The 24500-nt window shown below is 41.7% G+C and overlaps 1 long non-coding RNA gene across 1 annotated transcript; it reads right to left on the minus strand.

Annotated features, from left to right (window-relative positions):
* Positions 1–90: 90 nt before the first annotated feature.
* Positions 91–2889, minus strand: LOC121623453. Its single transcript, XR_006007826.1, has 3 exons — positions 2799–2889; positions 2435–2481; positions 91–2283 (listed from the first exon to the last, which is right to left on the minus strand). It is a non-coding gene; the product is annotated as an uncharacterized LOC121623453 (long non-coding RNA).
* Between the last annotated feature and the right edge of the window lie 21611 nt (positions 2890–24500).

Raw genomic sequence — 24500 nt, forward strand, 5'->3', positions numbered from 1 at the left:
AAGTATAATCAGGAAAAAGTACTTAAAATATTAAAGGTAAAAATCTTCAATGCAGAAAAACGTCCTGTGACTGTTTACACAATGTTTATATTGAATAAAATAAATTCAATTTTTATTTGTCTCATACATCAGAATACGTCAAATATATGTACAACGACTGAGCAAAATGAGAGCTACTGTGTACAAATGTACAATTAGAAAAACATTCACACATAAATAGTATATATATTATGTTACAATGACATTAAATTATATGGCCAATAAGTCAAGTACAGTTCTGTTGTCATTCAACGATGAATAGATAAATAATTTAAATTGTAAAATTCAGTTATTTCCCTCACTGATGTGTCTTCCTGTCAAATTCCACTTCACATTAAGCTGCCGGTACAACATTTGAGTTCATTTTGAAGTGATGTAGACACTGTGTAGCTTTATTGTTGTGTTACATGCAGCAGAATAGAGACAAACCGTGAGCCAATGCTTTGTGTCAAGCTGCTGTTGAACACGGGATGGCAGCAGAGGCCTGTTTCAGACCCTGAACGACACAGATGGGTTATTGAGTGCATTGTGCTGGTGTATAAATCTCCTCTGAGATCACACTGGGAAATCCTAAAAGAAATTAAAATTACTAATCCCAGTCTGAGGTTGCAGCACGTCATTAACCGAATATAATAAAATAAATAAATAAAATTCATTTAACTGATCTCTACATCATTCACCTGCAATCCTGTGGAACTCCTCCTTGATGACTCTGACGGGTTTATGTCCAGGGAAAACGACAAAGATTGGTAAAAGCCGTTTCAGGGCGAGACACACTTTTCTCACCGCCCTGCATACAGTCGCCTTGCTCATGTGCTCTGCATCAACACATTGTACAGAAAACTCCCATTTGCAAAAAAAAATGCAGCGCAACACACAATATCTGCTGAGATGTCGGCTGGTAAAGTTGCAAATGTAAGGACGGATTAGATTATGTATGTAGATGATGGACTGTGGTACCGCTCGGAAAGATAACTGTCTGGAAAAGCAAGAACATCTATGCGTGATCCGATAACTATCTCCCAACGAATATTTAATTCTCTGCGCAGTATTGCTGCACCTTCATCCACGGGATCATGATCAAAAGGACATGTTAACGAAAAAAAGTCACCACCTACTGTGGTGTACTGATGCCGGAATTCATGGTACGGCGGATAAGGCTCACTTAGGGCTCTTCCAACCCGACCTTCTCCCACATGCAGCCCCAGTGTAGACAGGTAGCCGGTCATGAACTTCCGACCATATGATGGACCCGTCTGTCATGAGATTACACATTTACTGGTAATGTTTGCTATATAATATTTGCAATATTGCAGATTGTTTCTGGCACAGAATCTCTGTCATATAGGACAAAGGTGTGAGGCAAATACACAGAGGGACAAACAGGCAGGCAGGCACGGGAACGGGACTTAGTGAAGTGAGCAGAGAACAAAGCAAAACAAATATATGATAAACAGGCATGGCTTTGTCACTGAAGCTGTTCAATATGCACATGATGCTTTTTAATACTGCATATTAACTATGGAGCTTACAGATACAAAGGATAAGGCTGATGTTACTCCACCTTTCTTCCTACTGAGGACACAAATATGCAAAAAAGGTATAAAGTTTAAACTTAAATAAAGGTTCAGTGATTACCCATAACAGCTGGACATTACAACTTCAAACAAACGCTACTCAAACAGGATAAGAACTTTTCATTTTGTGAGGACCATCTTCAGTTGTGGATCAATGCACATGAAGTGCTCTACTGAGTATTTACAGCAGCAGGACGGTGTTTGTGTTATTCACTAAAAATGTTGTATTTGTTTTCATTACACACGACTGCTATTTATTGTTTCATGTGTTGAGTCATTTCACTTATCTGATCTTTATGTGTGGCTCATATTGTAATTCTTATTAAAGTTGTGATTTTAAATTGCCGTTTCCAGTATTATCCAGTATTGTTGTTGACAACAATACACTTTGTGGAAGCTAACTTGGAATAAAGAATAAACTGATTACACATAGAATCAATTCATTGTTGGTTTTTGTCTTTTCATTGATTTTGTTTTTTTCAAATAAGAGCAATGCCGAGTATCACCCGCTCTATCATGCAAAATCTATGGTGAAATCTGCCTTTCTACAGAACCTTAGAAAAGCAGGCATCTCGTGCAGCCACAGCCATATCTTCAGTTTCTTCTCCCGCTCCTTTCTTTTCTACTCCTCCTGCTGGGCTGTAGATTTAATTTTCACTCGGCCATGCTGTCAAAAGAAAAAAAAAGTTCAGTTTGCTCTGCTGCTGAAAGGTTACTATAAGTAATTGATCACTCCACATGCAATATGAACAACTGTATGAAAGCAGTGAATGTGCCTCCATTTCAAAAAGGAAATGAGCAAATGAGAAATCTCTTACCATCCTTTCTGTTGGTGATGGAGACCTCCCCAAAAAATCTGTTTATGCTGTAAAAGGAGGAGTGATGTTCAGGGTTAGGCCTGAATAACGTTTACACGACACAGACGCAAACAAAAGTTATGACAAGTCAGTATCATAAACTGAGCCGCTGGCTAATCATCGCTGTGCTACATTCAGCCCCCAGTCAGGTTAAAACAGTGAAGTTAGCTTGCTAATTAGCTCCGTTGTCACCACCAACGCTGGGCTGGGCCCACCCACAGCTCATTCAAGCCCAGGACAGAATAACAGCAACCCGCGATAGAAAATACGTTTCCATCACAGGAAAGCACTGGATCCCGCGTCGCTTAGCCCGTAAAACACCCACCTGTCTCTGGACTTGTCTTGCTTAGTGTTTTTTCAGAGTGCAGTTTGATTTGTCATGTCACCATCAGCAATTCTAACGACTACAATTTGTCACTTCCGTCTCAGGAAAATTGCGTCATCGACAGAGTTTTCATATGCGCGGTGTTTTGCAGCCCTCTAATGGAAAGAAGTGCGAACAGCAGCTCAGATAAACTAAACTGACCGGCGAGGGATCCCATGGCCAAATGAATTCCGAATTATAATTATTATTATTATTACAACTTCATCACAATTTTAGGGGCTATGGATGAAAGTTTATGTTCAGTTTGAAGGGCTTTATTGTCATGAAAGTTTTAAAAAATAGTACGTTTTCAAAAATACTGACAAAGAATCAAAATAAAACATTTCCAGTTATTTGGGCAGTAGTTCAATATCTACAGAGTTTTTTTCCTTTTCAAAACATAATAAAAAGGGGCGAAAAATGTGAGAAATAATAAATGTGAATCCATAAAACAACAACTATGTTCAAAGCATGTGATATGACTGAGAACATTTCTTACCCAAATTTTATGTTACTTATAATAAGAGCCGGTGCCTCTGTCTTTCCGATTTTGGCCAGACGTTAATCTAAAAAAAAAAAAATAAAAAAAAAAAATGGAGAAGTAGAAGAAAGAAAGAAAGAAAAACCACTTCTACTCTACTTAATAATAATAATAGCAAAAACAATAGCAACAATAATAATAATACGAGACGAGACGTGCGATCGACGTGCTAAAAAACAAGACTGACTCCAATAAACATCGTTCAAAACGGAGCACAGCCAACCTTAAAGCGAGGTTTGAGCAGGAGAGGCTAAGACATGCTATTTATATTGTTATTAGATATCAAATATGAAGCCTAACATGTGGTTCATTTGAATTTTATTCCTCACCTTTTACCCGACATGATCCGCCGTCACGTTACACTGTGCTTCGGGCAAACGGTGTCGGTGACACCTGAGAGAGACAGGTGGGCTGGCGACGGCAGTTTCTACTTCACGTCATATTCCGCCTTTACTAGTTTGATCCTAAAACCTATAATTAGATATCTCACTTTCACTTTACCTGGAAATACTTCAGTAAGGACGAGCATTCCCCTGGTGCTCCATGTAGGCTGATTAGAAGAGCAGAAGAACAAGAAATGAGCTTTTCTGACAAATTTACCAGTCTTGATGACGTAATGATGACCCGCGCAGGGGCGACGAATGGTACTGAGTATGAGGACAAACTGGCCTTTTTAAGCCTCCTCAAACACATGCTGCGTGTGGATCCTAGTGCACGAATCACCCCAAGCGAAGCTTTAGGACACCGTTTCATCACAATGAAACACTTAGCTCCTGACACAACCTGCAACAATTATGTGAAAGCAGCCTGTTTGACTATTAAGAACAGCCAACTGGGTCAGCCGTCAGTGATATTCAACCAGTTTGCGACGTCCAGCGAAGTGATAAGTTGTAATCAAGAATCTGCTACTGGTCTGGATCACCCACCTCCAGGTGAGCAAGAGATCACTGCCAGAGTCGACTCAAGTGAGACCGCTGCTGTTGGCCCAAATCACAGGGCCACAGCCACAGCTGACAGAAACCATGCTGGCAATGATGATGCACCACCAGCCACCGCCGGCTTACATGAAGCCACCGCTGCTGGAACCGATAAGAAACCACCTGGCACAAATAAGGCACCTTCTGTTAATTGTCAGCCAGTTGGCATCAACAACGCCGACGAAAGAAGTCAAGTCAGAACCAGGAACCGGTGGTTCAAGAGACTCCACAACTTCCCCAAGATGAATTTTGCAACTTGCTGCACAGCAGATGTTATTGAGTGAACAGAAATCACTTCATCATCTTTACACCATCTCTGCGTATTTCATTTTGACCGCCTTTCATACAGGGATTAGGCAAAATAACAACAAGAAAAAAAAAAGAGTCTGAAAATAAAGACAATGCATAAGATGGAAAATAAATAAATAAATAAAAACAGCACAATCAAACAATAAAAACTATCTCCCTTTGATGTTTTAAATCAGTTTAACATACAGTCAGAAAGAGCAACCAGCTGTTCATAATGGTTCATTAAAATATTGTGGTCAATCGCATTGAACCCTGCACACACCCTGGTCTAAGAGGATGAGAACTGAGACCTTGACGACAGTAAAAGTAAGCTAGAGTAAGAATGAAATGACATGACATTAAAAATAAAAATAGTAGAATATAGGTAAAAACAGAACACATAAAATGCATAAAATCAAATAAATACAGAGCAAAGCACAAAAGTTAAATTAAATTATATACATTTTAGTATATTAGTACATTTCATTGGTATATTTTATTGTTTACTGTTTATATACATTTTAGGATATTTCAGCTGCTGTCGGTTCTTTTCACTGGTATATTTCATTGTTTATTGTTTAGTATATGTTTATTGTCTTAGTATATTTTCATTTCTGGTATATTTTTAATTGCATTTACGAATATTTTTATTGCATGTTGGCTTATTTTATTCTAGTATCTTAATCTTATTTTAAAATCTTTCTTTCTTATTATCTCGTTTCTATAATGGGAGCTGCAATGCAAATTTCATTGACATGTCATGCTCAATGACAATAAACAAATCTTGAATCTTGGAAAGGTTCAGGCCTGCATCAGGAACTCATACATTTTTTAGGTTTCTTTGCAGGAAGCCAGAGCAGAGGATCTGAAACTGGACTAATGTGCTCTCTCTCCTCTTGGTTCTGCAGAGTTTTGAATGAGCTGAGGTCTTCAGGAAATGATTTCTTATCCATTTATTTACTGACAAAAGACAGGGAGTCATGGAATAGCTGCAGCATCGTTTGGTACCTCACAGGTGGACAGGTGGGGGCAGTGTTGAGTAGCTGATCAGCAGAGGAGAATAATATGAATAATATTTCCCCTAACTCGTCCCGCAGCTTTGAGAAAACCCTCGCAAATTATATATCAAAACGTGCGGTTTGATCGGGATCGGTGTGCTATTACTTTTCTCTCCGAAATGTGCATTTTTCGCGATGTAAGACACGAAAAACTGCGAAGAATTTCCCGTAAGAAATTAATGGGGAAATGTCCTCAAATTTCGGCCTTTTTCGATTGTCCGCTGCTGCGCCATACTTTCTCCTAGAGACTTCATTCAAACTTTAAAACGTAGATAATTTTGTCGGCTCAAAATGAACCTCAGCACAGTTTTTGATATCGCTTACGGTTTTCGAGCTATGACCATCTGAAGACCACAAAGTTTCTCACAAAAATGCTCAGAATTTGTCCCCCTAGAGTGGATGACATCATCACTTAGAGTGACAGAGCCAGTGAGACATCGCCTGAAGCACATGACCCTCAACCTAATTAGGGGCAACGTCCCGTGTCCCTAATTATCAGAGTTATTCTTTAAATCCCAACGTTTGTGACATTAATTGATTGTTCTGCACCATCAGTGATCACCAGATAAAAAGACCCCGCCAAGCCGTCACTCCCCCTGTGCACCATCCATCCATCCACTAAGATGACTGAAGACTTCTTCCTCAACTTGTTCACACTTTGTCATTAATAACCCCCCCCCACACACACACACACACACACACACACACACACACACACAAACACTAACACATCCCCTTGCTACCCATCAGTCCATCCGGTCCCCGAGGTGTCGGCCATCACTGTCTCTCGCAGGCGTTTCCCCAGCAACCGCAGCCTCCCCTGCCAGACTTGTGAGAGTGCTTTTTTCTGTTTGTTTGGTTTCTAGAGGATTAATGGACACGCATTATTGTGCTGCTGCTGTGTCTGGGGGGGGGGGGGGGGGGGGGGGGGGGGGGGGGGGTTAGAGTACAGTGAAGCATGTCATACAAGTGCCTGTGAATTCACAAAGTGAGGTTATGTTCTCTTAGTGTGATGCTCGGTGCGATTTTGTCTTTTAACTTCCTGTGTACACCGGAAGTGGCTGTGTCACATTGTGCAGAGGTATGCCAGGTAACTACTTGGTTCAGTTTTACAAAAAGATCATGCTTTGTATGTTAAGTGGATAATACAAGTCAATACAAGACTATACAAGTACAAGTACACACAGTAAGTATCAGTAAGCTAAAGATGAATCTGGTATAAAGAGCGACAAAGACTACGTGAGGAAGAGGACGTGTTGGATGGATGCCTCAAACACAGCACTTTCACACCAGAGTTTGTTTTCCATCTGAAGTTATTTTAACAGAAATCATGACTCTTTTCTGCCATTCTTAAATATCCAGTGCATTAGGATCACATTAGGATCATTTGCATACTAATCTGGTAGAGTTAGCATGTTCTGGTCCTGGAACACGGCTACAACCGCAGTTCGCACACCAGCCGCTCCTGCTTCTGATCACCTTGCAGCCACTAATGCAAAACTCAGCAGGTTCAGTGATCGCTTGTGGCAAATTTGTCAGTAATCGTATTGATAAGTAATGAATCAATGCTCTGACAATTCTTCACCATAGGAATGTGAAGATGCAACCAACAAGTGAGCTAGTTGTAAGCTAATAGGGAGCTTTGCACCAAAGATCTTTGTTGATCCACTATCTGCGATGTTGTCAGGTCACAGCACCTTCTCTACAATGTGGACGAGTGATGGGAAATTAGAAGGCAAAACTGGAAGTGGAACAAACAAAGTCCTGATAATCTGGAGCGGTGAAGTTTTCAGATCCAGATTATCAGGACTTCAGGACTTCATCAGGTCAATATAATTTAATATGAGTTTAGCGTCGGCCTCAAGCAGCAGCTCAATCAATCACAGTTTACTTTCTAACCTGGTGGAATCATAAGAAGCAGCAGGCTGGCAGCTGTTAACTGCACATTAAGCCTTATTTTCATACTGAACAATTCAAAAATAGAAAACATGTCTTTGTGTTACTTACACTGATTTATGTATTATTAATATATAACAGTTAATAATGCATACGGTTAAGTCACTTTAAAGTGTTCAGCATCATCATCAGACATCACGAAGCCCTTCGCTCTTCTGTGGTCTAGAAATTTATGAGCTCGGTTCTTAACTTCTAAGATCGATTATCATCTGGAAATAGAGTTCTGCTTTGTCCTGCTAGCAGCTCGTTAGCATTCATCTCCCTGCAGCCCTGCTTCACTGTGTGTGAGATATGCTGTATATATCTACACGGTATATATAGTTATTAGATATATGTACTGTATGTTAGAGAATATTATAGTTCCAAATTGAAACTGAGAGAAAAAAGTGCGTTTGAATATCCATCTGCTGCTTCAGCACCACGGACAGCACCTGGATTTATCCATATACAGCACAGTTAGACGGCTGATACCTCAGCAACTTACACAAACCTCAGTCAGGTAAAAGATCAATGAGTTCAACTGACATATTCAACTGAACAACCCCTCTGCTCCTGCACTCTCTGCTACTATGGGATGGAGAGGGGGGATGGCCTCTCCTCTCAGCCCCCTTCAGATCGCCGACTGCTTGTACTTTACTTGATTATTTCCGTTTTATGCTTCCACTTCAGTACATCTCAGAGGCAAACATACTCTACTCCACTACACCTGACAGCTTTAGCTACTGATTACTTTTTACATTACAGTTTTTCATCCCCTTCCTGTCCAGTAAAAACCACGCATCTCCAGATGTGTTGATGTTGAATGTTTGTGTTAAACTGTTCTCGTCCTCCTTCAGCTAAATAAACTCTTTAAAAAGCCTCTTGGATCAGCTGAAAATGCATCGTCACACAGCTGAAAACAGGCTGTTTCTCGAAGCTCATGAAACTTTTTAGAGACACGAGGTTCTCACAGGACAGCCACGCTACAAACATGATGATCTTGTAGAATATGATGCATCGCTGTATTGCTGTGATACTTCGTATACTTGTATTTAAGTAAGGAATGCAGTACTTTCCTCTGTAGTGGAGTATTTTCTCATGCACTAAAGGATCTGAATTCTTAGACCTAGACCTGTCGTGTCAGTGCCTTGTTGACTCCAAGATGACCCGTGCGAGCATATGTCATCTACTGCATGCACTGTAATGGCTGCTAATTAATAATCACTGTCAAATCTGAAGAAGCAGGGCTGAAAGGTCTGAGCAGTGCTCTGCGAGGACAAAGGAGGCAATCAAATTACCGTCCATTTTACTGATTTCATTTCCATGGTGGAGGCCGTGGCAGTGGAGTGGCTTCAGCGGGTAATGGTTTCTGGCAAAGATGGGGCCCTTAGTCCTGTTCACTGGAGCTGCAACATCCCCCCGGGGTTTCATTGGCCGTTAGAGCTATCGTTTCTCTTCTCTTGATGTAATTTAATGAAAAAGGAAAAAAAGTTATGCTTGTCGTTAACCTCGCACACCGTTCCTTTATGCAAAAAAAAAAAAAAAAAAAAAATTGTACGTCTACTCAGCTAAACAATGTCCTTGTGTAACAGCGGAGGTCAATCGAATGTGAAATTAGATCATTTGCAATTCATATATGAGGGCTGTCTTTCTTTAGGCTACAAATAAACTGAGAAGCTGCAGGACATTACAGTGATAGTCAGGGAACAGGTCAGAGATATTTAATTGGAGAGGCAGAAACTGAGAGGAGGAGGAAGAGGAAGAAGATGAGGACAGGCGGGGGAGAATGCTGCTTCAGTATTTAAGGGTGAGAGGAGCAAGAGACTTCTCCAGGGATAGGGCGCTTTACTTTGAAGTGTGTGGTGGGACCGTGTGCAGCACAAAATCCCCTCAATCCTGCGTCTATTACCGCCATGTTTGCTCATTATGTTTTCATGGGCTGATTCTAGACGAGTCAAATCTTATGGCCCAGGAGAGACAAACTCCGGGGGAATTGGAATGAGATGCTGGTGTGTTTTCAGGTCGGCTGTGGACGTGGATTGATGTGGCTGACATCCAGCTGAATCCAGCTGATACCTCGACAGTCTAACAATGTGATTCTTTGATTGAAAAGTCACAGTGAGTTGGCTCATATGGAGCGAGCTACCTCAACGCAGTCTGTCCTCTTTAAGTCTGATCGCGACCTTGAACCATTAGCTTCACATTATATTTCTTCATGCTCTTTTGCCCACATAAAATGTTCCTGCCCCCTCACCCAGCCCTGCCTTTTGTTAAAGTCCATTATATAAAGCAAATGTCGAGGAAAAGATCAGCAAAATTGTCTTTTTAATGATCCTTAGCAGACGTTCTTGAACAATTTTGGATTGTCTTTGTTCACTTTAATATCCATCAAAGTCACTTTTTTCAGTACAAATGGATAGCATAATGAGACACAAACGTCACAAGATACACGATTGTTAGGTAATATGCAGTAATTACCTTAACATCAGAAACAAAATCCCTTAGTTCTTTTACCTCAAATTTCCATTAATATTGTTGACATTAAAGTATTTTAATGGGATTTTAAGGGGATAAATGAAATGGATCGTAATGTACACCTACGTTTTTTTAGTGGATTAAATGCAGTTTAAGGGGTTTTGACGTGTAAAAACACCTCAAAACGTACCAAAAAATCATCACTTATTTTATATCTTAAAAGGCCCGATGATGTTTCTATGATTTAAACGCTATCAAACTGAATCCCTTAATTTGTTCCCTTAAAATTCCATCAATTTACCCATTAATAAGGATGAAGTTATTTCAAGTCGGATTTGAGGGGATAATTAATGCATAAATGAATGGATTGTAATATATTGAGGTATATTTAATGGATAATAGTATGTGAGGTTTAAGGGTTTTCAAAAAAATCGACAAAAATCACCCTTTAATTTATATGGTATATGTCTCCATTTTTCAGTTAACATAAAAATTCAGTGATAATATTATGGTTTTTCGTCAATTTTGATCTTAGAAAAAACTAAATCATACTACATCACAAGTCACCAATCAAAACACAGCTGTAGGAAAAGGAGCCACTGAAAATGGTCAACAAGGACTTTTGGGGAATAGATAAACGATATCTGTCAATATTTACGTGGTCGCAGATTTGACAAAATGGTAGATTGCTGCCTTGAAATGGGGTCATATCGACCATGTTCAAGAGAAAAGTTCATATGAACGTGTCGCTCTTGCAATGGAAATTTTCTGAAAACTCCAAGTTCATAAGTTGTGATGTGTTTGCAGACATTTTCAGAAATGGTGGAGGCTGCGGAAGTTCATTTTTTCGATGGATGATATATTTTGCTGGGTACCCACTTGCTAGCTAGCTAAATTGTTAGCCTTCCAATAAGTGGCTTCTGGACACTGACAGTTCATGACTTAACCACTTGAACGCCAAGCATATCTTGTATATGACTTCCCGTTTGTAACAAGCTCACAGCTCCATCTGAAGGCCGTGAACGTTGTTAAGTTGGTATAGAACTGTGCCAGAAGTTGTTGCTATAGCAACCGAATGTTCAACTCGATGAATGCCCATCTCAAGTCGTCTCTTTTAGCTTGCGGTTGCTATTATTGGCTATAGCAGGGGTCGGCAACTTGCGGCTCCGGAGCCGCATGTGGCTCTTTCATCCCTCTGATGCGGCTCCCGAAAATAATTAATGAGAATTTAACTAAAAAGTATTTTATTTTAGTTCTTTCGTTTTGAAACAAATCGCACACAGATGACAGTTTACGATCCTGCGTAAAGATGCAGGTGACGGCGCACAGCGCTGATGTGCAGATGCTCTGCGCCGAGGTTCAGGAGCAGAAATCACATTAACCACGTCTGATTAATATTTTAATTGCCTATTATTGAGCATATATTCATATTTTTTCATTGTTCAGTGAAATAGTCCTTTTATTATTCAGGTTGACAGCTGACTGCACGTGTCAGTAAAAGACTGACAGCACGCAGAGAGTGGACGGTATTTTTACCTTGCTGCCGGTGTAGAATTTAAGTTTGGTGTTTTTTTCATAAATGCAAGAAGGACTCCAATAGACATTGAGAATTTTACTTGAAAGTACCTTCAACCCAACGTCTTTTTGTCGGACTTCAAAATGTTATTGTTGCACGCAGAAATGTCATTTTGTTTTCTCTGCAGTCGTTCAGCTATTTTATAAATGCAGCACATTATCGTTTGTTTGTACATAGTATAAAGGCCAAAAAAAAAAAAACATTATATGCAGCGTTGTTTTATTTGACACGTCAAAGGGGTTTTGTGGCTCCCAGTGTTTTCTGTACTGTGGGAAACGGGTCCAAATGGCTCTTTGAGTGGTAAAGGTTGCCGACCCCTGGGCTATAAGAGTAAGTCTCGGCCCTGATTGGTTCAAACAGCCTGCTATACATTTTAAAGCTGGGAACCAACATCCACGTTTTAGAGGTCACATGGTCTGACAACACCACATCCATCGCAGATATCTAAGACCATATTTTGGCACAAAGTTACGTTCGAGGTAAACTAGATTACAACTATCTTACAGCTATCTCAACTATCTTACAATTAGCATACAGCTATCTCAACAAGTATACAATTACCTTACAATTAGCTCAAGTAGCTTACAACCAACTTACATCTATCTAAACTAACTTCTAACTAGCCCAATTATCTTACCACTAGCTAACAACCTGCTCAACTAGCTTACATCTATCAAAACTATCTTCCAACTAGCTCAGTTATCCTACAACCTGCTAATAACTAGCTCAACTAGCTTACAACTAAATAATGACTAGCTCAACTAGTTTACAACTAGCTCAAGCAGCTTCCAACTAGCTTACATCTATCAAACTAGCTTCCAGCTAGCTCAGTTATCCTACAACTTGCTAATAACTAGCTCAACTAGCTTACAACTAACTAATGACTAGCTCAACTAGCTTACATCTATCAAAATTAGCTTCCAACTAGCTAAAATATCCTACAGTTTGTTAATAACTAGCTCAACTATCTTACAACTAGCCCAAGTAGCATACTATCAAACTACTATGCTATCAAAACTAGATTCCAATTAGCTTAATTAGCTTACTGTGTGTTTCAGCAGCATCTCAAAATTTCTATGGTGAAAGTATGAGGAGTTGTGGTGCTTAATTTTAATTTATCAGCACAATGATGCAGATAATTGGATTATTAACATCATTTCCAGTCTTTACTAATGGTCAGTCTTTACTAACTTATTTTGTTGGTCTGAATCTGATTCATCAACATGAATTCAAACATATTTTCTGTGAGCTATATCATTATCAATTATTTTTGAATTTATGTCCCGTTGTGGAAATTAAGTGATTGTAAGAAGCCGATGTAAGTGGGGGAGTTTATTTTGAAGTCAGACACTCTGGCAGCCGCTGAGTCCACCTAATGCATTTCTTTCTGACCTGATACTCACTCTAAACCAAATCTATGTGGATTAGCTCTGTAATGAGATGCATTAGAGTCATGTGGCACAGAAATCCAATACTCCCAGCAATCCTCTCTCCACCAATCAACTATCAACTAGGCCATAAACTGGGCTAAATTTAGTGAGTCTTTTGTCTCTGGCTGCTCTGAAATCTTATCGTTTTTACTTCTGAGACTTGTCAACACGCTGGAAATTGATGTCTTGTCAGATTATGTTCGCGCTGTTTCAAACGTGATTTCATCGATTCCTCTCTGCCGACGCGTCTGTTATCTGTAGACGGTGCGCTCTTCCTGTTGCACTGCTTGTCACTTATTTCAATATGGCTGTTTCACGGCGAGATGATAAAGCCATTATCTAGCCTATTCAAAAACTGTCAGACGACGTCTCTGAGCGGGTAACAATTAATTTTCTCCGGTGACAATGCCTCCGCCGCTCCTTGAATTGAGATTACGTTTCTTTGTCAATTTTTATTTGAAAACGTATATGTCACAAACGGCCGTGCGCCTGTTCAATTTGCACACATAGCTGTGCTCACAATCCATCTGATTCCCCCCAGTGGGGCCCCAGAGCTGTCAGCCGGCGAGTCAGCGGGATGCTGTGGATTGTGACAAACTGCGGCAGATGACAGCTGAAAGATGATGGTGAGCGATTGTGCTGCATCGCTGGCAGATGAGAATTTACCATCACACAGAACTGCATTGCATTTCACATACATTTCATTGTGTGCACGTGGTCGTGCTGCCCTGCGAAGCCAAAACTGTGACTGACTTTTTGACATGTTTTTGCATTGAACATTTTATTGAACAAAAACAAAATGACACGTATAGACACACATACGAGGATAAAAAGGCATGATACCATAAATGTGTGTAATTCTTGTGAAAGCAGCATGTCAGATTTTGAGAAACAACAACCAAACCAAAGCGCAGTATCTGAAGGTGTCTGTCACAAAGAGAGAGAGCTATGTCGAGGGAAAGCTAGCTACTGAATTTAGCCACGGTTAGCCTTTGCTAAAGCTAAAATTAGTTTACTGAAATCTGTGATTGAAAAATATCAATTTTGATTAGCTGATATCTTCACTAAATGAGGTAGTAGCGAAATCTAAATCACAACAGGAAGGACAAAAATGCTAAAGGTAACTAGCCTAGCTTAGCAGAGTAGCAGTAATGGCCATCTCAGTTTTTGACTAAAAGGATAACTTTCGTTTTTTACAACCAGAACTTTATTTCTAGCATTAAATACGACCATTTACTCACCCAGACAACTTTGGTGGCATTTGGAGTCATTTTGAAGAAATTAGCCCCAGAGGAGCGGCGCGTATATCCGTATAATGCGAGTACTTGGGGCATCCGCAGAGTCAGCCGCAGATTATGCGTTATATAGAGGCTGCGCATGGATGCCTGGAAGTACTCGCATTATACGGATATACGACTCCAAATGCCACCAAAGTGACAAACTGACTTAAATCATGCAATTCAGTTTGTTTAAGCTCCCATCAAATGTATTACAATGACTTCAGTATAAATACTGCTGTACACGTAATGTAGTATGCAGTATTTTATTATGGATGTACATCACAATATACAAATATACACATGTGATGTAATGAAAATCTGCATAACAGAAAAAAATACATAAAGCATAATGAATAATTAATGAAAATTAAAAACACACAAGCTAAAATGGAGAAGAAACTGAAAGAACTCCTGTTTGTACTCACTGTCCTCACAGTCCCTGTGATCTCTGATCTCTGTTCATGTAATATGTATGTATGTAATGATTTTTTTGGTGTAAAATACAGCCATTAAAACATTATCTTTGTAATGCAGTTTGCCGGCCAGCCTGAAAACTTCAAACCTTTGGTTGGTCAGTGTTATTTTCTGCTGATCATAGTTTTTATTCCTTCCGATGGTGTGATTTAAGATCACAATTATTTCTGAACAAAAACAAATGGTAACAATAGAAACTCACATGAAAACCTTCACTTTCTCAAAGGGGGGACGACGCTCGATCCCCCTCGAATCCTCTGAGTCCATCGACAAAGCTGGTGGGGAGAAAACATTTTTGTTATGAAATATTCATGATGTGTCACTGCTATCTTACTCTGAACTGCTTTCCATGATCTGTCTTTTATGAAAAATGCATGTGTTGTTGTGCCTGAGAACTTCTGCGCAGCCAAACTCCAGTCCGATTAGGGAGAAATCAAAGCACGGCTCGTCAGCGAGGAATAATTCGTCTTCGTTGAGATGCATTTGGTTTCCAAAAAACTTACATGACATTGAATAAAGTGGGGAGCGGAGGATTCCTCTCTCGCATGGGCGGCCTCCCACATCGTCACATCAGAACCGTGAGCTACAAATCTCCCTCTGCGTACAAGTCTGTGGCACTGAGCCTGAAAATACACTAATAAATCAATAATTACAACACACAGCGATGAGATAAAAAGTTTGCAAAAGAGCTTCATACAGTAAAAATACACTTCATAGTGTGATTGATGGGCAGAAATTTGGACGGAGAGGCATCTGAATGCTGTGTGTGTCTGTCTTTCCTTGAAAAGTGCAGATTTATGGTGTTAGACCTGCTGAAGGCCTCGTCCTCCACCTCTCAGACAACTATTAATCACCTACACCTGGATTAGAGATGCCTGAATTGCTATAATTAATAACCATAAACCTTTGGGGATTTAAAGCAGCCAATCAGATTTGTTTCTGCGGAGACTGTTGGACACTGATGGACAGCCACCTTTAAGAGCCCGAGCCAGCTGCTGATGAAGCGTTCAGAGCCGTGACGTGTGCAGATCTTCGGTTCATCTTATTCCAGACGATCTGAAGCAGGCGACGGTCCGCGGCGTGACTCTGCTGACCCACGACACGCTGCATTTACAGCTTCACACCTGCGAGTGGTGCTGCCAGCCAGTGAACATGCAGTGTTTATGCAGCTCCAGTGTCTGCAAAACACAATAGTATGACAATTAAGACAATGGAGCAGACAGAATGAGGCCCTCTGTGTATTCATTTATACTGTCGGCCCACCCCAGCACACACCGTCCTCCAGCCCACAATGCTTTTCAGTCCCTGCGTCTGTTTGACCTCTGTAAACAGAGCCGTTTGTCGCCTGTCAGGTCTTTCTTCCAATTTTCTACTTCAAATCAATCAGAAATGTAAATGTAAATAGAATAAAGCCTGAATACGATCAATCATAAGTTAACATAAGTCAGTCTGCAGCTCTGTGAGGCTGCTCTTTACTGCAGAACTGTACATATTTTACATAACTGTGAGTATATATATACTGCAGATTCAGTGTAGTTATTCACAAACCTCATTCAGTGAAGCACCTTGCTGTATCAATGCAGTATCAGAGGTACATATGAATATATGTGCCGGACCTGCACTAATCATGCACACTATTACTGAATATATTTGCAGCTGGTCTCTGTGTTTAGTGTTAGTGTTATTATTGTATTTTCTTATCTGTATCAGTAATTACATGTTGATATATGACAAGTTTTTCACATTGTTTTACTCCTGTTTTATTGTTTTTACCTCCTCTGTGCTCATGCTCTCTTCCTTTTTCCTCATTTGATCTGCTTTATTTGGATTCCTCTTCTTTTGGAAAGCACTTTGTAACATGGTAAGGAAAATTGCTATTTAAATAAAGTTTATTATTATTATTATTATGTTTGCTTCCTGCCAAAATATCTGATCCGACATGATATCAGCCCGTTGAGGCATTATTAAAGATTGTATTGTTTCCTGAGCATTAACTTAAATTGTTTTGTTGCCCAAGCTTCACTGCAGACAGGAGTCTGGAGTCAAACCCCGGTCAAAGTGCGTCATACGGCCGCCGTCCACCCTGATCTCCTCCCTGCAGGTCCAGTGTGATACATACATGCAGCACATCCTATCCTCAAAAACAAAACAAAACTAAGTAAATCACTTCCTCTGAACATCCATCTGTCAGCACAATGAAATGAACAGGGTTGCTCACGATGACAACGCCCACATGCTGTTGCTTAGCATTAACATGCACCAGCTTCTGTATCTTAGTTTAACGTGCTAACATTTGCTAAATAGTACTTAACGCAAAGTAGAGCTAAGGTTGAAGAGAACTTTGCAGATATTTGGTTCTAAACAAAAAGCACTGGATGACTTTAAATGTTAATACAGATGTTTTGATCTAATGATGGAAAGACAAATGTTAGAGCGTCAGTACAGTTCAACCTCTTGGGGACAGGAATGTACCAAACGTTATGGCGTTTCATCCAAGAGCTGTCAGGACGTTCAACTAAAAAACAAAATGTCAACCTTCTGGTGATGCTACAGACAGAAAAGATGGATTCCTCCTCTGGAGACCATGAATGTCTGCATTAAATAATAAGCAGTAATAGATGTTTCAGTCTGGACCAAAGAGGTGGACAGAGCAGACTGACTGTGTGTTGAGCCTGATATTAACAAAGCTCTGTACATTTATTTGCATGATATTATAATTTTACAAGGTTCTACAGTTAGATGCAGATGAGGTGTTGTCACATTTATTGTTGCTCTGTGCATAATCACAGTTATGGAAATACAGGCTCAGTTACAAATGACCATTTTGTTGTGCACATTAAAGTTTCAGAAAGGGCTCTAAGCAGTGTCCTGTGTTGTGTCGCTTCTGGCCTGTAAATATATGCACGTGGCGGCTCCCTGTCTCCTCCTCAGACAATCATTCGGTCTTTTGGCGGCTTCGGCAGCAGTCGCTGGAGTGACCTGGCCTAATGTAGTGAGGAGATCAGCGGACCACGGTGAAAGTCACCCCTCCCTCACACACATGCGCACAGAAACATCCCAACAGACTGAACAAAGGTGCAGAGAGCTGAGAGTCCAGATCATCTGAGCACATGTTCGCCACCTCCGAATGTTCGCTGTACTCAAACAGTCATGTTATTGTGTCACTCTCACGCTGGTGTGGTGTGTATGGGCCCCGTCGGTGCTCCCGCCCCTCGGAAGCAGCTTTGATTTGATGGTAGGTGACTGATGCTGTGAGAAGAGCCCGGGGCAGCGTTCTTGTAAGCATTAAAATGTGTGTTTCATCATGACAGCACTCTCCCAGATGAATATTGCAGGCAGAGGATGGGAGGGCAGCAGGATCTGGTGTTAGAAACAGTAGCTGTGCCATGAGGAGGGAAAGTTTTGCTGAGAACTCAATCTAGTGAGACACCTGTGAGGTTGAACGTTACACGCATCCCATCAGCTTGTTTGAACTGGACGGTTTCTGAGGCGAACGCCAGGCGTGCAGCAAATATCAGCAATAACATGTGAATCATGCAACCAGAAAGCTGAAACTAAAATAAACTGGATATTTTTTACTTGTTTTTATTTTATCTAATTATATTTATAATATTTGGCTGTGTTTTATTTGCATTTTTGCAGTGTAATTTCTGTATTTGCTGTGTGTTTCGGTATTTGCAGATTTGTTTTCTGTATTTGGTTGTTTTACTTGTCGGTATTTGCAGCTGATTTGTATTTTCAGGACATTTTTGCCGTCGCTTGTGTTCTCAGAATCTGAAAAGTGTTTCTGTATGTCGTGTTTTCTCTGCAGTGTGTAGTGTTTGCAGTTCTGGCTCATGTAATGCTGGAGCACATTAAAATAATATAAAATCAGGAATAACTGAAATCTGATGCTGCTGAAGAGATGTCTTAAAACTAAAAACGACGGCGGGAGCTATTGTTGTTATTTTATTTTACAGAACAACCTTTTGTGGAGATTCACAATATTGAATTAGGAGATCAAGAGTTCTTTACACAATTCATATCCATTGACATTTTATGGGCTCGCAGGTCGCACAGCGTGCCCCTGTGGAGAAAGCAATCGATGGCCTCAGCGTTTCTCTGTGGACCGGCAAGGAGGGTGTTTGCCACACATGGCAGGATCCCATTCCCGTGTGGCCCCCGGGGGAGCTGTGCACACAGCTCGGGAGATTCACGCAAGGTGAAAATGTGGTCAAGATGCTGCTTACTCATCTATTCTGCTCACGCCTGGACCGAGAAGGCAGACAGACAAGGAGGGGAGGGGGGGGGGACCTCCTGCACGGCTGAACCCCCAAATGTCACGGAGGGGGCGGCACATTATTGCCATGGAAACCCAGCCTCAGTAATATTTGATTTTGATCAGCAGCAAGACTCCGATGAGCTCCCTCTCACCTGCTTTCGTCTCTCCAGGTGACTGGATTTTCAAAGTTGGGAAGCAACCTGGAACAGCTCGCAGTCATTCGACTCTTGTGGCTGCTGGGATTAGTTTTAACTCGCGTGATAATTGGACTGGGGAGAAGAGGACTCCATGTTTTCTCCCTCCCTTTTCCATATGGAGTTCTTAGTCTATAAGTTTGTCCCAAATAGCTCACAGCTGAAGGAAACTGCCCTCAACACAGAAATATTGTGCAATCACGGCTCGAATGTGTTGCTAAATGACATCATTTCCAATAGGCTGAGATACACCGAACAGCACACCTGAGTCATGAACAACATCAAGATTACTGTATCTAATACTGGTCCTACTGCCTGCAATATGAACCCTTCTGTCTAGACACCCATTACCCACCTGCACCTAAAACAGTGGAATCAATACCATCGCAGGGAGTCATAATGGCCCAATTACTGTTTGTAGGTCTGTCAATGCCACGTCTCTGAGGACGCCTGCAAAGGCCACACGAACACACTGCAGGAGTAATGCCATACATTTGTAATAATGTGAGCATGTTTGTGTGTGTGTGTGTGTTGGATTGTATATTCTGGCCTGCACCGCTGTGACATTTAAGAGAAAAAGGTAACCAAGCTGCTGTGTTGTGTTTCTATTGCGGCCCCGGACTGAAAACGACAGCATCAGCTGCTCAGTTTGGTGCAGCTGAATATGAGAGAAAATCAAGAATTAGCATTTGGTCAATTATTGGATTCTATCAATAAGTTCTGTTATATTTGTTTAAAGCTACTATAATCAATATTTTAGCCTAACAATGAGTCAAATGACTAATTTAATAGGAGTCACTTGCTTCCATCCAAATGTAGCACCAATTTTCACTGAAAACTTGCAAAAGAAAATGTGAATTGTTTCTTTTTTTGTTCATTGTGATGTGAATGAATGTGAATATGAATGAACGGCTCCAGGTGAACAGTTGGGGCTAACACTCCAGTCAGGTGCCTTTATACCACTGAAGAAGAAGAGGGTGCAACAAGATGATGCTAATAAAGGAGCTGCAGTCACAGCTCTTTAACAGTGGAAAACATGATTGAAAGTCTTTGTTTGTTTCATATTCTGATTTGAGGAAGGTCACATCCTCCTCATCGTGCCAAACATGTTTTTGTTCGCTGCTACGTCCTGATTAATTCACCAAGTCTGTCTCTGTTATTATTGAGTTGTTGTTTTTTTCCTGAATTGCTTCCTAGTGACAAATTATCACCTTACTCTTCAGCTCTGCAGCTTTTTGAACATCTTTCACTTCATTGTTCGGGTATCACAGCCCTCAGCTGTGATCTGGTTCACTCTCACATCTCTCGTCACTTCCAAACACAGCAGGCGGCAACACAAGCTGTAAAAACCCAGCGAACAGACACAGGTAGAGACGAGCTGGTGAACATAGTGAAGCACTTAGCAGCTACAGAGGCAGATGTTTCCCTCAGGAGCTGGTGGAGACCAAACGCAGAGCAAATCTTACAGAAATCACACAGTGAGTATTGGACTTACGTTAACGTGGTGGCCTCGAACGAGACTGCAGGTAAATTAAGATGCTGCTCCATGTTCGCTGGATGCGTCAGCAAACAACTGGTTTCCAGCCTCATCAGATGTCAGTGTTCTGTCTGCAGCTTGTTTTGCTACAAAGCAACAAAAAAAATCTGTTTACTGTGGTCAAAGCCAGGTTGTAGTGAAAGTAAACACCTGTGAAACTTCATACTTGTACTCCGTTACCTCTCCGTGTCATGACTGGCAGCGGTTGATGGTGGACCAGGACGCAGAACAGACCCAGAGGTGTGGAGAAGGTTTCCCGTAAGGTCCCAGGGAACGGAGGTGAACGGAGGACCTGAGGAGAGGGATGGGGGAGCATGGCGAGCAGGGGCTAGCTTGGAAGCTAGGAGATGTCTGACAGACAGACGGGCAGGTGATGATGCTGAGGAATAAGACAGACAGGTGAGTTACATGAAACACAACAAAACAAAATCACTAGAGATCGACAGGAGACACATTGAAGAGGGAAACACAAGCTAAATAAACTGTTTTAAAATATTTTTACACAAGTAAAGTTTTGAATGCAGGACTTTTACTTACAGTGTGGTATTAGTGCTTATACTGCAGTAAAGGATCTGAATAATGCAGTTTTCAGACCTTGTTGTTATAGTTCTGTAGCGTGAACCCTCTCTGGAGGTCGGCGTGAATGTCATCGTAATAGCTGCTGTAATAATGTATGAATGAGAGTCATCTGGTTTTGTACAGTGTCATTAATTAATGTGAGTCTCTGTGTTTGTGGATTACTTTCTTTGGATTCGCACTTTTGCTGCCCTCCATCCTTCATCCGGGCCTCGTTCTCCACCTCCTCCTTCAGCGGAGTGTGAAGAATGGCTTCGTGTTAACTACATAAATCAGCAGAACACACCTCTAAATGAGAAAAGGTGTACGGAGACACAGAGTGAAATGGATGTAAGAGGGCAGGAAGTATCATCCCAACGTGTTCGCACACAGGTAACTCACCTGTATTTGAGTGACAGCGAGGTTGGGCTGATGTAAAAGATCCGGCATGAGTCGCCGTCCCACCCTGCTGGCCTCTCCCTGGAGGTCTGCCCACACTGAGGTGAGGGAATTGAATAGGCGGCCTGTAAGAGGCTTCTTTTTGGGACCATTAGTCAAAGGCAGGGACACTATCAAGGCTTTGATTACGATGGGGGGGGGGAGTATTCCCTCAGGGTCCTCGCTTCTTCATTCATATTCTGCTCTTTAAACATCCCATTCATCAATTACCACCAGCACAGCCACACGGCCGCCATTGTCCTTCTGCATTTAGACTCTCTCTCTCTCTCTCTCTCTCTCTCTCTCTCTCTCACACACACACACACACACACACACACACTGGGTGCACACACATTATGCAGAGTGCGCACAAACACCCCCAAACACACAAGTCCATTATCATATACATGCACAGATGCACACACACACACAAATGACCAGTGTAATGATGTGCAGGATATTGCTGGCTGGCGTCCTGCCAGGGGTGTAGATCCAGAGAGGGGGGGCACAGACAGATACAAGTTTCGTAGACGATGAATCCTAGCGGCTTTGGTGATCCTGACTTTTCCTCCAGCGGCGTCATTTTGTTCCGGGTGGAATTTCTCATAAGCTCCTGGATGAACCGGCATGAAAGTGGGTTGAGATGCTGATGGCACTTGGTGAGTGAAAGGTGGTTTCCTCGGTTAGATACTGAAACTGTGAGCCGGAGCACAAGATTTCACCACCAATCTGCAGCTTCTTCACAGCTTTATAAAGATCTTTAAAGGCACAAACAAGCAGCTAACTCTTCGCTAATGTGCGGGTATGGCAGCTGGGCAATGTCTCAGAGTTGCATGTGTTTCATTTGTGGCAGCAAGGATACATATGATGCCACATGCTCGCTGCACTCAGCAGCCAGCTGAACAATGAGACTCACCAGCTCTTTAATGAGCGGATGTAAATGAAGCAGAGAGCAGCTCTGTATGATGCAGAGAAATCTGCCGCCTCTGAGGCTTCAGAGTTCATTTGTCAGTTTACAGATCACTAACCCCTCTAAGAGACACTGAGGACCACAACCCCAAATCTGGCACAGCAACAAAGGAACTGGATGGGGGGATGGGAAAGACCAAGGATGAGGTGACATTTCACGATGATCCTTGTGGAAATTTGGCGTTTTGCTCAGGAAGCTGCCAGGACAGGATATCGTTTCCACACTCTGAAGCCAAAAAGTTGATCAGTCACTCTTATTAGTCTTTGTCTCATTTCTATTTGGGGGATAATTAAGCCCTTGTTGTGAAACTACAGTTCCCATAATGCGTTGGGAGATGCAAACAGGAAGTGTAATGTTGCAACAGACTCAATGAGTTACGTTGTGGGCTACAACTTGAGCCATGTCGCGCCGTTAAACAGACGTCGAATTAGCTGCTAGCAGTTCCTCTTCGCAATGCACCCATGGATGCACAGCGGAGCGTCACCGGGTTGCTCTGATACTGAGGAAAACATAAAAACAAGATGATTCTCAGGCAAGTTCTGGCATGTAAGGAGCATCATGTTTCTAAGTGAATTTATGGAGGTTTAGTCACAGTGAAATTGAAGATGATATCTTTGGAAAGTGCAAATAACACTGAATCTAAAAATATGCGCTTCATATCTGTGTGACTGAGCTACGACTCTGAGAAGAGAGAATTTGGTTGGAAAGTGTGGCAGCTGGGTTTAAAATACTGATTGTCTCCAACTGTCGAAGCAGTGGGTCAAACTACAATAACCAACTGCCTGCCTTACTGCATTTAAAGTGCAGGATATAAAGTAGTTAATTCATTCTTTTACTTGTAACAGCTACACCTCTGCTTAGTATTGGCTCGCAGAGCGGTTAGCATGGCTGTAGCCTCTGCGCCTCCTTCACTCTCGTGTTCCTCCTGCGGTGATCTCAGTACCTTTAGTCTGACGGACCCTCGCTCCTCTTCATTCTTAGTTTATCATCAGTCTTCATTCCAGCTGCTCTGCCCCCTCACTGTCACCTTTCACGGCCTCCTGCCTCCACCTGCAGCACAGCCTCCCCTCAGCCTTTCATCCGCTCTCTCCTTCATCTCCTTTCCCCCGGCGCCTCCTTCGGAGACGTTCAGGCGGGGTCGTCAGCGACTCTCGGGCTGCTCTTTGGAGGTTTGTCTGTGGAGCAGAGATAAGGTTTAGGGGTCAGGACTAATTTAGAGTAATGACACAAAGGCTGAAAAAGTGTGAGCGAGTGGTCAGCAGATATCTGTCTGTATTATATCTATTAGAACTGTAATGAACTCATAGATCCTCAGATGATAAGCAAACACATAAATTACAGACACATAATGTTACGTTTTGCATCTTCAAGATCCGACAGACGAGTCTTGTAGCGCCACATACAAAGGAGTTGATGAGATGATTGAGAGTGAACAGGTGGGAGAGGAATCTGAATCCAGAGTACCCACGGCGGACAGACGGAGGTGTGGACCGGAGCAAACTGAGGGACAGCACCAAAAGAAACAGGAGGCAGGAAAGAAAACAGATAAAAATACTTTGAAGCAGGAGTCTCAGTCATTATCACGAGGATGAACATACTGGGCGGAAGGCCAGTGATTATATACTGTCAGGTGAGTCCTGACTGAGTGACTGAGAGTAGGTGTGGTCAGGGGAG

The sequence above is a fragment of the Chelmon rostratus genome, chromosome 19 (genome assembly GCF_017976325.1).
Source record: "Chelmon rostratus isolate fCheRos1 chromosome 19, fCheRos1.pri, whole genome shotgun sequence".
NCBI lineage: Eukaryota > Metazoa > Chordata > Actinopteri > Chaetodontiformes > Chaetodontidae > Chelmon > Chelmon rostratus.